The following is a 16557-nucleotide window of genomic DNA, read 5'->3' as shown; positions in this document are numbered from 1 at the left end:
GTTCTCAGTCAGACCCAGTGTTGACATGTGGCAAGATGCTCCTCGGGGCGCGTCTTGCTGGGGCTTCTCTAATGGAGGCACTCAGTCAGACCCAGTGTTGACATGTGCTAAGACGCTCCTCAGGGCACGTCTTGCTTCGGCCTCTCTCCTGGAGGCGCTCAGTCAGACCCAGAGGAGACATGTGTCAAGATGCTCCTCGGGGCGCGTCTTGCTTGGGCCTCTCTCCTGGAGGTGCTCAGTCAGACCGAGTGCTGACATGTGGCAAGACGCTCCTCCGGGCGCGTCTTGCTTGGGCCTCTCTCCTGGAGGCGCTCAGTCAGACCCAGTGTTCACATGTGGCAAGACGCTCCTCGGGGCGCGTCTTGCTTGGGCCTCTCTCCTGGAGGCGCTCAGTCAGACCGAGTGCTGACATAAGGCAAGACGCTCCTCGGGGCGCGTCTTGCTGGGGCCTCTCTCCTGGAGGTGCTCAATCAGACCCAGTGGTGACACGTTGCAAGACGCTCCTCGGGGCGCGTCTTGCTTGGGCTTCTCTCCTGGAGGCCCTCAGTCAGACCCATTGTTGACATGTGGCAAGATGCTCCTCGGGGCGCGTCTTGCTTGGGCCTCTCTCCTGGAGGCGCTCAGTCAGACCGAGTGCTGACATGTGGCAAGACGCTCCTCCGGGCGCGTCTTGCTTGGGCCTCTCTCCTGGAGGCACTCAGTCAGACCCAGTGTTCACATGTGGCAAGACGCTCCTCGGAGCGCGTCTTGCTTGGGCCTCTCTCCTGGAGGAGCTCAGTCAGACCCAGTGTTGACATGTGGCAAGATGCTCCTCGGGGCACGTCTTGCTTGGGCTTCTCTCCTGGAGGCCCTCAGTCAGACCGAGTGCTGACATGTGGCAAGACGCTCCTCGGAGCGCTTCATGCTTGAGCCTCTCTCCTGGAGGCGCTCAGTCAGACCCAGTGTTGACATGTGGCAAGACGCTCCTCGGGGCGCGTATTGCTTGGGCCAAACTCCTGGATGCCCTCTGTCAGACCCAGTGTTGACATGTGGCAAGACTCTCCTCGGGGCGCTTCTTGCTTGGGCTTCTCTCCTGGAGGCCCTCAGTCAGACCCATTGTTGACATGTGGCAAGACGCTCCTCGGGGCACGTCTTGCTTGGGCCTCTCTCCTGTAGGCGCTCAGTCAGACCGAGTAGTGACATGTGGCAAGACGCTCCTCGGGGCACGTCTTGCTTGGGCCTCTCTCCTGTAGGCGCTCAGTCAGACCGAGTAGTGACATGTGACAAGACGCTCCTCGGGGCGCGTCTTGCTTGGGCCTCTCTCCTGGAGGCGCTCAGTCAGACCCAGTGTTGACATGTGGCAAGACGCTCCTCGGGGCGCGTCTTGCTTGGGCCTCTCTCCTGGAGGTTCTCAGTCAGACCCAGTGTTGACATGTGGCAATATGCTCCTCGGGGCGCGTCTTGCTGGGGCTTCTCTAATGGAGGCACTCAGTCAGACCCAGTGTTGACATGTGGCAAGACGCTTCTCGGGGCACGTCTTGCTTCGGCCTCTCTCCTGGAGGCGCTCAGTCAGACCCAGAGGAGACATTTGTCAAGATGCTCCTCGGGGCGCGTCTTGCTTGGGCCTCTCTCCTGGAGGTGCTCAGTCAGACCGAGTAGTGACATGTGGCAAGACGCTCCTCGGGGCACGTCTTGCTTGGACCTCTCTCCTGTAGGCGCTCAGTCAGACCGAGTAGTGACATGTGACAAGACGCTCCTCGGGGCGCGTCTTGCTTGGGCCTGTCTCCTGGAGGCGCTCAGTCAGACCCAGTGTTGACATGTGGCAAGACGCTCCTCGGGGCGCGTCTTGCTTGGGCCTCTCTCCTGGAGGTTCTCAGTCAGACCCAGTGTTGACATGTGGCAGGATGCTCCTCGGGGCGCGTCTTGCTGGGGCTTCTCTAATGGAGGCACTCAGTCAGACCCAGTGTTGACATGTGGCAAGACGCTCCTCGGGGCACGTCTTGCTTCGGCCTCTCTCCTGGAGGCGCTCAGTCAGACCCAGAGGAGACATGTGTCAAGATGCTCCTCGGGGCGCGTCTTGCTTGGGCCTCTCTCCTGGAGGTGCTCAGTCAGACCGAGTGCTGACATGTGGCAAGACGCTCCTCCGGGCGCGTCTTGCTTGGGCCTCTCTCCTGGAGGCGCTCAGTCAGACCCAGTGTTCACATGTGGCAAGACGCTCCTCGGGGCGCGTCTTGCTTGGGCCTCTCTCCTGGAGGCGCTCAGTCAGACCCAGTGTTGACATGTGCTAAGACGCTCCTCAGGGCACGTCTTGCTTCGGCCTCTCTCCTGGAGGCGCTCAGTCAGACCCAGAGGAGACATGTGTCAAGATGCTCCTCGGGGCGCGTCTTGCTTGGGCCTCTCTCCTGGAGGTGCTCAGTCAGACCGAGTGCTGACATGTGGCAAGACGCTCCTCCGGGCGCGTCTTGCTTGGGCCTCTCTCCTGGAGGCGCTCAGTCAGACCCAGTGTTCACATGTGGCAAGACGCTCCTCGGGGCGCGTCTTGCTTGGGCCTCTCTCCTGGAGGTGCTCAGTCAGACCGAGTAGTGACATGTGGCAAGACGCTCCTCGGGGCACGTCTTGCTTGGGCCTCTCTCCTGTAGGCGCTCAGTCAGACCGAGTAGTGACATGTGACAAGACGCTCCTCGGGGCGCGTCTTGCTTGGGCCTCTCTCCTGGAGGCGCTCAGTCAGACCCAGTGTTGACACGTGGCAAGACGCTCCTCGGGGCGCGTCTTGCTTGGGCCTCTCTCCTGGAGGTTCTCAGTCAGACCCAGTGTTGACATGTGGCAAGATGCTCCTCGGGGCGCGTCTTGCTGGGGCTTCTCTAATGGAGGCACTCAGTCAGACCCAGTGTTGACATGTGGCAAGACGCTCCTCGGGGCACGTCTTGCTTCGGCCTCTCTCCTGGAGGCGCTCAGTCAGACCCAGAAGAGACATGTGTCAAGATGCTCCTCGGGGCGCGTCTTGCTTGGGCCTCTCTCCTGGAGGTGCTCAGTCAGACCGAGTGCTGACATGTGGCAAGACGCTCCTCCGGGCGCGTCTTGCTTGGGCCTCTCTCCTGGAGGCGCTCAGTCAGACCCAGTGTTGACATGTGCTAAGACGCTCCTCAGGGCACGTCTTGCTTCGGCCTCTCTCCTGGAGGCGCTCAGTCAGACCCAGAGGAGACATGTGTCAAGATGCTCCTCGGGGCGCGTCTTGCTTGGGCCTCTCTCCTGGAGGTGCTCAGTCAGACCGAGTGCTGACATGTGGCAAGACGCTCCTCCGGGCGCGTCTTGCTTGGGCCTCTCTCCTGGAGGCGCTCAGTCAGACCCAGTGTTCACATGTGGCAAGACGCTCCTCGGGGCGCGTCTTGCTTGGGCCTCTCTCCTGGAGGCGCTCAGTCAGACCGAGTGCTGACATAAGGCAAGACGCTCCTCGGGGCGCGTCTTGCTGGGGCCTCTCTCCTGGAGGTTCTCAGTCAGACCCAGTGTTGACATGTGGCAAGATGCTCCTCGGGGCGCGTCTTGCTGGGGCTTCTCTAATGGAGGCACTCAGTCAGACCCAGTGTTGACATGTGGCAAGACGCTCCTCGGGGCACGTCTTGCTTCGGCCTCTCTCCTGGAGGCGCTCAGTCAGACCCAGAGGAGACATGTGTCAAGATGCTCCTCGGGGCGCGTCTTGCTTGGGCCTCTCTCCTGGAGGTGCTCAGTCAGACCGAGTGCTGACATGTGGCAAGACGCTCCTCCGGGCGCGTCTTGCTTGGGCCTCTCTCCTGGAGGCGCTCAGTCAGACCCAGTGTTGACATGTGCTAAGACGCTCCTCAGGGAACGTGTTGCTTGGGCCTCTCTCCTGGAGGCGCTCAGTCAGACCGAGTGCTGACATGTGGCAAGACGCTCCTCGGGGCGCGTCTTGCTTGGGCTTCTCTCCTGGAGGCCCTCAGTCAGACCCATTGTTGACATGTGGCAAGACGCTCCTCAGGGCGCGTCTCATTTGGGCCTCTCTCCTGGAGGCGCTCAGTTAGACCGAGTGCTGACATGTGGCAAGACGCTCCTCGGGGCGCGTCTTGCTTGGGCTTCTCTCCTGGAGGCCCTCAGTCAGACCCATTGTTGATATGTGGCAAGATGCTCCTCGGGGCGCATCTTGCTTGGGCCTCTCCCCTTGAGGCCCTCTGTCAGACCCAGTGTTGACATGTGGCAAAACGCTCCTCCAGGCGCGTCTTGCTTGGGCTTCTCTCCTGGAGGCGCTCAGTCAGACCCATTGTTGACATGTGGCAAGATGCTCCTCGGGGCGCGTCTTGCTTGGGCCTCTCTCCTGGAGGCGCTCAGTCAGACCGAGTGCTGACATGTGGCAAGACGCTCCTCCGGGCGCGTCTTGCTTGGGCCTCTCTCCTGGAGGCACTCAGTCAGACCCAGTGTTCACATGTGGCAAGACGCTCCTCGGAGCGTGTCTTGCTTGGGCCTCTCTCCTGGAGGAGCTCAGTCAGACCCAGTGTTTACATGTGGCAAGATGCTCCTCGGGGCACGTCTTGCTTGGGCTTCTCTCCTGGAGGCCCTCAGTCAGACCGAGTGCTGACATGTGGCAAGACGCTCCTCGGAGCGCTTCATGCTTGAGCCTCTCTCCTGGAGGCGCTCAGTCAGACCCAGTGGTGACATGTGGCAAGACGCTCCTCGGGGCGCGTATTGCTTGGGCCAAACTCCTGGATGCCCTCTGTCAGACCCAGTGTTGACATGTGGCAAGACTCTCCTCGGGGCGCTTCTTGCTTGGGCTTCTCTCCTGGAGGCCCTCAGTCAGACCCATTGTTGACATGTGGCAAGACGCTCCTCGGGGCACGTCTTGCTTGGGCCTCTCTCCTGTAGGCGCTCAGTCAGACCGAGTAGTGACATGTGGCAAGACGCTCCTCGGGGCACGTCTTGCTTGGGCCTCTCTCCTGTAGGCGCTCAGTCAGACCGAGTAGTGACATGTGACAAGACGCTCCTCGGGGCGCGTCTTGCTTGGGCCTCTCTCCTGGAGGCGCTCAGTCAGACCCAGTGTTGACATGTGGCAAGACGCTCCTCGGGGCGCGTCTTGCTTGGGCCTCTCTCCTGGAGGTTCTCAGTCAGACCCAGTGTTGACATGTGGCAATATGCTCCTCGGGGCGCGTCTTGCTGGGGCTTCTCTAATGGAGGCACTCAGTCAGACCCAGTGTTGACATGTGGCAAGACGCTCCTCGGGGCACGTCTTGCTTCGGCCTCTCTCCTGGAGGCGCTCAGTCAGACCCAGAGGAGACATGTGTCAAGATGCTCCTCGGGGCGCGTCTTGCTTGGGCCTCTCTCCTGGAGGTGCTCAGTCAGACCGAGTAGTGACATGTGGCAAGACGCTCCTCGGGGCACGTCTTGCTTGGGCCTCTCTCCTGTAGGCGCTCAGTCAGACCGAGTAGTGACATGTGACAAGACGCTCCTCGGGGCGCGTCTTGCTTGGGCCTCTCTCCTGGAGGCGCTCAGTCAGACCCAGTGTTGACATGTGGCAAGACGCTCCTCGGGGCGCGTCTTGCTTGGGCCTCTCTCCTGGAGGTTCTCAGTCAGACCCAGTGTTGACATGTGGCAAGATGCTCCTCGGGGCGCGTCTTGCTGGGGCTTCTCTAATGGAGGCACTCAGTCAGACCCAGTGTTGACATGTGGCAAGACGCTCCTCGGGGCACGTCTTGCTTCGGCCTCTCTCCTGGAGGCGCTCAGTCAGACCCAGAGGAGACATGTGTCAAGATGCTCCTCGGGGCGCGTCTTGCTTGGGCCTCTCTCCTGGAGGTGCTCAGTCAGACCGAGTGCTGACATGTGGCAAGACGCTCCTCCGGGCGCGTCTTGCTTGGGCCTCTCTCCTGGAGGCGCTCAGTCAGACCCAGTGTTCACATGTGGCAAGACGCTCCTCGGGGCGCGTCTTGCTTGGGCCTCTCTCCTGGAGGCGCTCAGTCAGACCCAGTGTTGACATGTGCTAAGACGCTCCTCAGGGCACGTCTTGCTTCGGCCTCTCTCCTGGAGGCGCTCAGTCAGACCCAGAGGAGACATGTGTCAAGATGCTCCTCGGGGCGCGTCTTGCTTGGGCCTCTCTCCTGGAGGCGCTCAGTCAGACCCAGTGTTGACATGTGCTAAGACGCTCCTCAGGGCACGTCTTGCTTCGGCCTCTCTCCTGGAGGCGCTCAGTCAGACCCAGAGGAGACATGTGTCAAGATGCTCCTCGGGGCGCGTCTTGCTTGGGCCTCTCTCCTGGAGGTGCTCAGTCAGACCGAGTGCTGACATGTGGCAAGACGCTCCTCCGGGCGCGTCTTGCTTGGGCCTCTCTCCTGGAGGCGCTCAGTCAGACCCAGTGTTCACATGTGGCAAGACGCTCCTCGGGGCGCGTCTTGCTTGGGCCTCTCTCCTGGAGGTGCTCAGTCAGACCGAGTAGTGACATGTGGCAAGACGCTCCTCGGGGCACGTCTTGCTTGGGCCTCTCTCCTGTAGGCGCTCAGTCAGACCGAGTAGTGACATGTGACAAGACGCTCCTCGGGGCGCGTCTTGCTTGGGCCTCTCTCCTGGAGGCGCTCAGTCAGACCCAGTGTTGACATGTGGCAAGACGCTCCTCGGGGCGCGTCTTGCTTGGGCCTCTCTCCTGGAGGTTCTCAGTCAGACCCAGTGTTGACATGTGGCAAGATGCTCCTCGGGGCGCGTCTTGCTGGGGCTTCTCTAATGGAGGCACTCAGTCAGACCCAGTGTTGACATGTGGCAAGACGCTCCTTGGGGCACGTCTTGCTTCGGCCTCTCTCCTGGAGGCGCTCAGTCAGACCCAGAAGAGACATGTGTCAAGATGCTCCTCGGGGCGCGTCTTGCTTGGGCCTCTCTCCTGGAGGTGCTCAGTCAGACCGAGTGCTGACATGTGGCAAGACGCTCCTCCGGGCGCGTCTTGCTTGGGCCTCTCTCCTGGAGGCGCTCAGTCAGACCCAGTGTTGACATGTGCTAAGACGCTCCTCAGGGCACGTCTTGCTTCGGCCTCTCTCCTGGAGGCGCTCAGTCAGACCCAGAGGAGACATGTGTCAAGATGCTCCTCGGGGCGCGTCTTGCTTGGGCCTCTCTCCTGGAGGTGCTCAGTCAGACCGAGTGCTGACATGTGGCAAGACGCTCCTCCGGGCGCGTCTTGCTTGGGCCTCTCTCCTGGAGGCGCTCAGTCAGACCCAGTGTTCACATGTGGCAAGACGCTCCTCGGGGCGCGTCTTGCTTGGGCCTCTCTCCTGGAGGCGCTCAGTCAGACCGAGTGCTGACATAAGGCAAGACGCTCCTCGGGGCGCGTCTTGCTGGGGCCTCTCTCCTGGAGGTTCTCAGTCAGACCCAGTGTTGACATGTGGCAAGATGCTCCTCGGGGCGCGTCTTGCTGGGGCTTCTCTAATGGAGGCACTCAGTCAGACCCAGTGTTGACATGTGGCAAGACGCTCCTCGGGGCACGTCTTGCTTCGGCCTCTCTCCTGGAGGCGCTCAGTCAGACCCAGAGGAGACATGTGTCAAGATGCTCCTCGGGGCGCGTCTTGCTTGGGCCTCTCTCCTGGAGGTGCTCAGTAAGACCGAGTGCTGACATGTGGCAAGACGCTCCTCCGGGCGCGTCTTGCTTGGGCCTCTCTCCTGGAGGCGCTCAGTCAGACCCAGTGTTGACATGTGCTAAGACGCTCCTCAGGGAACGTGTTGCTTGGGCCTCTCTCCTGGAGGCGCTCAGTCAGACCGAGTGCTGACATGTGGCAAGACGCTCCTCGGGGCGCGTCTTGCTTGGGCTTCTCTCCTGGAGGCCCTCAGTCAGACCCATTGTTGACATGTGGCAAGACGCTCCTCGGGGCGCGTCTCATTTGGGCCTCTCTCCTGGAGGCGCTCAGTTAGACCGAGTGCTGACATGTGGCAAGACGCTCCTCGGGGCGCGTCTTGCTTGGGCTTCTCTCCTGGAGGCCCTCAGTCAGACCCATTGTTGATATGTGGCAAGATGCTCCTCGGGGCGCATCTTGCTTGGGCCTCTCCCCTTGAGGCCCTCTGTCAGACCCAGTGTTGACATGTGGCAAAACGCTCCTCCAGGCGCGTCTTGCTTGGGCTTCTCTCCTGGAGGCGCTCAGTCAGACCCATTGTTGACATGTGGCAAGATGCTCCTCGGGGCGCGTCTTGCTTGGGCCTCTCTCCTGGAGGCGCTCAGTCAGACCGAGTGCTGACATGTGGCAAGACGCTCCTCCGGGCGCGTCTTGCTTGGGCCTCTCTCCTGGAGGCACTCAGTCAGACCCAGTGTTCACATGTGGCAAGACGCTCCTCGGAGCGTGTCTTGCTTGGGCCTCTCTCCTGGAGGAGCTCAGTCAGACCCAGTGTTGACATGTGGCAAGATGCTCCTCGGGGCACGTCTTGCTTGGGCTTCTCTCCTGGAGGCCCTCAGTCAGACCGAGTGCTGACATGTGGCAAGACGCTCCTCGGAGCGCTTCATGCTTGAGCCTCTCTCCTGGAGGCGCTCAGTCAGACCCAGTGGTGACATGTGGCAAGACGCTCCTCGGGGCGCGTATTGCTTGGGCCAAACTCCTGGATGCCCTCTGTCAGACCCAGTGTTGACATGTGGCAAGACTCTCCTCGGGGCGCTTCTTGCTTGGGCTTCTCTCCTGGAGGCCCTCAGTCAGACCCATTGTTGACATGTGGCAAGACGCTCCTCGGGGCACGTCTTGCTTGGGCCTCTCTCCTGTAGGCGCTCAGTCAGACCGAGTAGTGACATGTGGCAAGACGCTCCTCGGGGCACGTCTTGCTTGGGCCTCTCTCCTGTAGGCGCTCAGTCAGACCGAGTAGTGACATGTGACAAGACGCTCCTCGGGGCGCGTCTTGCTTGGGCCTCTCTCCTGGAGGCGCTCAGTCAGACCCAGTGTTGACATGTGGCAAGACGCTCCTCGGGGCGCGTCTTGCTTGGGCCTCTCTCCTGGAGGTTCTCAGTCAGACCCAGTGTTGACATGTGGCAATATGCTCCTCGGGGCGCGTCTTGCTGGGGCTTCTCTAATGGAGGCACTCAGTCAGACCCAGTGTTGACATGTGGCAAGACGCTCCTCGGGGCACGTCTTGCTTCGGCCTCTCTCCTGGAGGCGCTCAGTCAGACCCAGAGGAGACATGTGTCAAGATGCTCCTCGGGGCGCGTCTTGCTTGGGCCTCTCTCCTGGAGGTGCTCAGTCAGACCGAGTAGTGACATGTGGCAAGACGCTCCTCGGGGCACGTCTTGCTTGGGCCTCTCTCCTGTAGGCGCTCAGTCAGACCGAGTAGTGACATGTGACAAGACGCTCCTCGGGGCGCGTCTTGCTTGGGCCTCTCTCCTGGAGGCGCTCAGTCAGACCCAGTGTTGACATGTGGCAAGACGCTCCTCGGGGCGCGTCTTGCTTGGGCCTCTCTCCTGGAGGTTCTCAGTCAGACCCAGTGTTGACATGTGGCAAGATGCTCCTCGGGGCGCGTCTTGCTGGGGCTTCTCTAATGGAGGCACTCAGTCAGACCCAGTGTTGACATGTGGCAAGACGCTCCTCGGGGCACGTCTTGCTTCGGCCTCTCTCCTGGAGGCGCTCAGTCAGACCCAGAGGAGACATGTGTCAAGATGCTCCTCGGGGCGCGTCTTGCTTGGGCCTCTCTCCTGGAGGTGCTCAGTCAGACCGAGTGCTGACATGTGGCAAGACGCTCCTCCGGGCGCGTCTTGCTTGGGCCTCTCTCCTGGAGGCGCTCAGTCAGACCCAGTGTTCACATGTGGCAAGACGCTCCTCGGGGCGCGTCTTGCTTGGGCCTCTCTCCTGGAGGCGCTCAGTCAGACCCAGTGTTGACATGTGCTAAGACGCTCCTCAGGGCACGTCTTGCTTCGGCCTCTCTCCTGGAGGCGCTCAGTCAGACCCAGAGGAGACATGTGTCAAGATGCTCCTCGGGGCGCGTCTTGCTTGGGCCTCTCTCCTGGAGGCGCTCAGTCAGACCCAGTGTTGACATGTGCTAAGACGCTCCTCAGGGCACGTCTTGCTTCGGCCTCTCTCCTGGAGGCGCTCAGTCAGACCCAGAGGAGACATGTGTCAAGATGCTCCTCGGGGCGCGTCTTGCTTGGGCCTCTCTCCTGGAGGTGCTCAGTCAGACCGAGTGCTGACATGTGGCAAGACGCTCCTCCGGGCGCGTCTTGCTTGGGCTTCTCTCCTGGAGGCCCTCAGTCAGACCGAGTGCTGACATGTGGCAAGACGCTCCTCGGAGCGCTTCATGCTTGAGCCTCTCTCCTGGAGGCGCTCAGTCAGACCCAGTGGTGACATGTGGCAAGACGCTCCTCGGGGCGCGTATTGCTTGGGCCAAACTCCTGGATGCCCTCTGTCAGACCCAGTGTTGACATGTGGCAAGACTCTCCTCGGGGCGCTTCTTGCTTGGGCTTCTCTCCTGGAGGCCCTCAGTCAGACCCATTGTTGACATGTGGCAAGACGCTCCTCGGGGCACGTCTTGCTTGGGCCTCTCTCCTGTAGGCGCTCAGTCAGACCGAGTAGTGACATGTGGCAAGACGCTCCTCGGGGCACGTCTTGCTTGGGCCTCTCTCCTGTAGGCGCTCAGTCAGACCGAGTAGTGACATGTGACAAGACGCTCCTCGGGGCGCGTCTTGCTTGGGCCTCTCTCCTGGAGGCGCTCAGTCAGACCCAGTGTTGACATGTGGCAAGACGCTCCTCGGGGCGCGTCTTGCTTGGGCCTCTCTCCTGGAGGTTCTCAGTCAGACCCAGTGTTGACATGTGGCAATATGCTCCTCGGGGCGCGTCTTGCTGGGGCTTCTCTAATGGAGGCACTCAGTCAGACCCAGTGTTGACATGTGGCAAGACGCTCCTCGGGGCACGTCTTGCTTCGGCCTCTCTCCTGGAGGCGCTCAGTCAGACCCAGAGGAGACATGTGTCAAGATGCTCCTCGGGGCGCGTCTTGCTTGGGCCTCTCTCCTGGAGGTGCTCAGTCAGACCGAGTAGTGACATGTGGCAAGACGCTCCTCGGGGCACGTCTTGCTTGGGCCTCTCTCCTGTAGGCGCTCAGTCAGACCGAGTAGTGACATGTGACAAGACGCTCCTCGGGGCGCGTCTTGCTTGGGCCTCTCTCCTGGAGGCGCTCAGTCAGACCCAGTGTTGACATGTGGCAAGACGCTCCTCGGGGCGCGTCTTGCTTGGGCCTCTCTCCTGGAGGTTCTCAGTCAGACCCAGTGTTGACATGTGGCAAGATGCTCCTCGGGGCGCGTCTTGCTGGGGCTTCTCTAATGGAGGCACTCAGTCAGACCCAGTGTTGACATGTGGCAAGACGCTCCTCGGGGCACGTCTTGCTTCGGCCTCTCTCCTGGAGGCGCTCAGTCAGACCCAGAGGAGACATGTGTCAAGATGCTCCTCGGGGCGCGTCTTGCTTGGGCCTCTCTCCTGGAGGTGCTCAGTCAGACCGAGTGCTGACATGTGGCAAGACGCTCCTCCGTGCGCGTCTTGCTTGGGCCTCTCTCCTGGAGGCGCTCAGTCAGACCCAGTGTTCACATGTGGCAAGACGCTCCTCGGGGCGCGTCTTGCTTGGGCCTCTCTCCTGGAGGCGCTCAGTCAGACCCAGTGTTGACATGTGCTAAGACGCTCCTCAGGGCACGTCTTGCTTCGGCCTCTCTCCTGGAGGCGCTCAGTCAGACCCAGAGGAGACATGTGTCAAGATGCTCCTCGGGGCGCGTCTTGCTTGGGCCTCTCTCCTGGAGGCGCTCAGTCAGACCCAGTGTTGACATGTGCTAAGACGCTCCTCAGGGCACGTCTTGCTTCGGCCTCTCTCCTGGAGGCGCTCAGTCAGACCCAGAGGAGACATGTGTCAAGATGCTCCTCGGGGCGCGTCTTGCTTGGGCCTCTCTCCTGGAGGTGCTCAGTCAGACCGAGTGCTGACATGTGGCAAGACGCTCCTCCGGGCGCGTCTTGCTTGGGCCTCTCTCCTGGAGGCGCTCAGTCAGACCCAGTGTTCACATGTGGCAAGACGCTCCTCGGGGCGCGTCTTGCTTGGGCCTCTCTCCTGGAGGTGCTCAGTCAGACCGAGTAGTGACATGTGGCAAGACGCTCCTCGGGGCACGTCTTGCTTGGGCCTCTCTCCTGTAGGCGCTCAGTCAGACCGAGTAGTGACATGTGACAAGACGCTCCTCGGGGCGCGTCTTGCTTGGGCCTCTCTCCTGGAGGCGCTCAGTCAGACCCAGTGTTGACATGTGGCAAGACGCTCCTCGGGGCGCGTCTTGCTTGGGCCTCTCTCCTGGAGGTTCTCAGTCAGACCCAGTGTTGACATGTGGCAAGATGCTCCTCGGGGCGCGTCTTGCTGGGGCTTCTCTAATGGAGGCACTCAGTCAGACCCAGTGTTGACATGTGGCAAGACGCTCCTCGGGGCACGTCTTGCTTCGGCCTCTCTCCTGGAGGCGCTCAGTCAGACCCAGAAGAGACATGTGTCAAGATGCTCCTCGGGGCGCGTCTTGCTTGGGCCTCTCTCCTGGAGGTGCTCAGTCAGACCGAGTGCTGACATGTGGCAAGACGCTCCTCCGGGCGCGTCTTGCTTGGGCCTCTCTCCTGGAGGCGCTCAGTCAGACCCAGTGTTGACATGTGCTAAGACGCTCCTCAGGGCACGTCTTGCTTCGGCCTCTCTCCTGGAGGCGCTCAGTCAGACCCAGAGGAGACATGTGTCAAGATGCTCCTCGGGGCGCGTCTTGCTTGGGCCTCTCTCCTGGAGGCGCTCAGTCAGACCCAGTGTTCACATGTGGCAAGACGCTCCTCGGGGCGCGTCTTGCTTGGGCCTCTCTCCTGGAGGTGCTCAGTCAGACCGAGTAGTGACATGTGGCAAGACGCTCCTCGGGGCACGTCTTGCTTGGGCCTCTCTCCTGTAGGCGCTCAGTCAGACCGAGTAGTGACATGTGACAAGACGCTCCTCGGGGCGCGTCTTGCTTGGGCCTCTCTCCTGGAGGCGCTCAGTCAGACCCAGTGTTGACATGTGGCAAGACGCTCCTCGGGGCGCGTCTTGCTTGGGCCTCTCTCCTGGAGGTTCTCAGTCAGACCCAGTGTTGACATGTGGCAAGATGCTCCTCGGGGCGCGTCTTGCTGGGGCTTCTCTAATGGAGGCACTCAGTCAGACCCAGTGTTGACATGTGGCAAGACGCTCCTCGGGGCACGTCTTGCTTCGGCCTCTCTCCTGGAGGCGCTCAGTCAGACCCAGAAGAGACATGTGGCAAGACGCTCCTCCGGGCGCGTCTTGCTTGGGCCTCTCTCCTGGAGGCACTCAGTCAGACCCAGTGTTGACATGTGCTAAGACGCTCCTCAGGGCACGTCTTGCTTCGGCCTCTCTCCTGGAGGCGCTCAGTCAGACCCAGAGGAGACATGTGTCAAGATGCTCCTCGGGGCGCGTCTTGCTTGGGCCTCTCTCCTGGAGGTGCTCAGTCAGACCGAGTGCTGACATAAGGCAAGACGCTCCTCGGGGCGCGTCTTGCTGGGGCCTCTCTCCTGGAGGTGCTCAATCAGACCCAGTGGTGACACGTTGCAAGACGCTCCTCGGGGCGCGTCTTGCTTGGGCTTCTCTCCTGGAGGCCCTCAGTCAGACCCATTGTTGACATGTGGCAAGACGCTCCTCGGGGCACGTCTTGCTTGGGCATCTCTCCTGGATGCGCTCAGTCAGACCGAGTAGTGACATGTGGCAAGACGCTCCTCGGGGCGCGTCTTGCTTGGGCCTCTCTCCTGGAGGCGCTCAGTCAGACCGAGTGCTGACATAAGGCAAGACGCTCCTCGGGGCGCGTCTTGCTGGGGCCTCTCTCCTGGAGGTGCTCAATCAGACCCAGTGGTGACACGTTGCAAGACGCTCCTCGGGGCGCGTCTTGCTTGGGCTTCTCTCCTGGAGGCCCTCAGTCAGACCCATTGTTGACATGTGGCAAGACGCTCCTCGGGGCGCGTCTTGCTTGGGCCTCTCTCCTGGAGGCGCTCAGTCAGACCGAGTGCTGACATGTGGCAAGACGCTCCTCCGGGCGCGTCTTGCTTGGGCCTCTCTCCTGGAGGCACTCAGTCAGACCCAGTGTTCACATGTGGCAAGACGCTCCTCGGAGCGCGTCTTGCTTGGGCCTCTCTCCTGGAGGCGCTCAGTCAGACCCAGTGTTGACATGTGGCAAGATGCTCCTCTGGGCACGTCTTGCTTGGGCTTCTCTCCTGGAGGCCCTCAGTCAGACCGAGTGCTGACATGTGGCAAGACGCTCCTCGGAGCGCTTCATGCTTGAGCCTCTCTCGTGGAGGCGCTCAGTCAGACCCAGTGGTGACATGTGGCAAGACGCTCCTCGGGGCGCGTATTGCTTGGGCCTAACTCCTGGATGCCCTCTGTCAGACCCAGTGTTGACATGTGGCTAGACTCTCCTCGGGGCGCTTCTTGCTTGGGCTTCTCTCCTGGAGGCCCTCAGTCAGACCCATTGTTGACATGTGGCAAGACGCTCCTCGGGGCACGTCTTGCTTGGGCCTCTCTCCTGTAGGTGCTCAGTCAGACCGAGTAGTGACATGTGGCAAGACGCTCCTCGGGGCACGTCTTGCTTGGGCCTCTCTCCTGTAGGCGCTCAGTCAGACCGAGTAGTGACATGTGACAAGACGCTCCTCGGGGCGCGTCTTGCTTGGGCCTCTCTCCTTGAGGCGCTCAGTCAGACCCAGGGTTGACATGTGGCAAGACGCTCCTCGGGGCGCGTCTTGCTTGGGCCTCTCTCCTGGAGGTTCTCAGTCAGACCCAGTGTTGACATGTGGCAAGATGCTCCTCGGGGCGCGTCTTGCTGGGGCTTCTCTAATGGAGGCACTCAGTCAGACCCAGTGTTGACATGTGGCAAGACGCTCCTCGGGGCACGTCTTGCTTCGGCCTCTCTCCTGGAGGCGCTCAGTCAGACCCAGAGGAGACATGTGTCAAGATGCTCCTCGGGGCGCATCTTGCTTGGGCCTCTCTCCTGGAGGTGCTCAGTCAGACCGAGTGCTGACATGTGGCAAGACGCTCTTCGGGGCGCGTCTTGCTTGGGCCTCTCTCCTGGAGGCGCTCAGTCAGACCCAGTGTTGACATGTGCTAAGACGCTCCTCAGGGCACGTGTTGCTTGGGCCTCTCTCCTGGAGGCGCTCAGTCAGACCGAGTGCTGACATGTGGCAAGACGCTCCTCGGGGCGCGTCTTGCTTGGGCTTCTCTCCTGGAGGCCCTCAGTCAGACCCATTGTTGACATGTGGCAAGACGCTCCTCGGGGCGCGTCTCATTTGGGCCTCTCTCCTGGAGGCGCTCAGTTAGACCGAGTGCTGACATGTGGCAAGACGCTCCTCGGGGCGCGTCTTGCTTGGGCTTCTCTCCTGGAGGCCCTCAGTCAGACCCATTGTTGATATGTGGCAAGATGCTCCTCGGGGCGCATCTTGCTTGGGCCTCTCCCCTTGAGGCCCTCTGTCAGACCCAGTGTTGACATGTGGCAAAACGCTCCTCCAGGCGCGTCTTGCTTGGGCCTCTCTCCTGGAGGCGCTCAGTCAGACCCAGTGGTGACATGTGGCAAGACGCTCCTCGGGGCGCGTATTGCTTGGGCCTAACTCCTGGATGCCCTCTGTCAGACCCAGTGTTGACATGTGGCAAGACTCTCCTCGGGGCGCGTCTTGCTTGGGCTTCTCTCATGGAGGCCCTCAGTCAGACCCAGTGTTGACATGTGTCAAGACGCTCCTCGGGGCGTGTCTTGCTTGGGCCTCTCTCCTGGAGATTCTCAGTCAGACCCAGTGTTGACATGTGGCAAGATGCTCCTCGGGGCGCGTCTTGCTGGGGCTTCTCTAATGGAGGCACTCAGTCAGACCCAGTGTTGACATGTGGCAAGACGCTCCTCGGGGCACGTCTTGCTTCGGCCTCTCTCCTGGAGGCGCTCAGTCAGACCCAGAGGAGACATGTGTCAAGATGCTCCTCGGGGCGCGTCTTGCTTGGGCCTCTCTCCTGGAGGTGCTCAGTCAGACCGAGTGCTGACATGTGGCAAGATGCTCCTCCGGGCGCGTCTTGCTTGGGCCTCTCTCCTGGAGGCGCTCAGTCAGACCCAGTGTTCACATGTGGCAAGACGCTCCTCGGGGCGCGTCTTGCTTGGGCCTCTCTCCTGGAGGCGCTCAGTCAGACCCAGTGTTGACATGTGCTAAGACGCTCCTCAGGGCACGTGTTGCTTGGGCCTCTCTCCTGGAGGCGCTCAGTCAGACCGAGTGCTGACATGTGGCAAGACGCTCCTCGGGGCGCGTCTTGCTTGGCCTTCTCTCCTGGAGGCCCTCAGTCAGACCCATTGTTGACATGTGGCAAGACGCTCCTCGGGGCGCGTCTCATTTGGGCCTCTCTCCTGGAGGCGCTCAGTGAGACCGAGTGCTGACGTGTGGCAAGACGCTCCTCGGGGCGCGTCTTGCTTGGGCTTCTCTCCTGGAGGCCCTCAGTCAGACCCATTGTTGATATGTGGCAAGATGCTCCTCGGGGCGCATCTTGCTTGGGCCTCTCCCCTTGAGGCCCTCTGTCAGACCCAGTGTTGACATGTGGCAAAACGCTCCTCCAGGCGCGTCTTGCTTGGGCCTCTCTCCTGGAGGC

This window comes from Nothobranchius furzeri, chromosome 8 (assembly GCF_043380555.1).
Source record: "Nothobranchius furzeri strain GRZ-AD chromosome 8, NfurGRZ-RIMD1, whole genome shotgun sequence".
In the NCBI taxonomy this organism is placed as follows: Eukaryota; Metazoa; Chordata; class Actinopteri; order Cyprinodontiformes; family Nothobranchiidae; genus Nothobranchius; species Nothobranchius furzeri.
The sequence above is the reverse complement of the archived record's forward strand: the minus strand, read 5'-3'. Positions refer to the sequence as shown.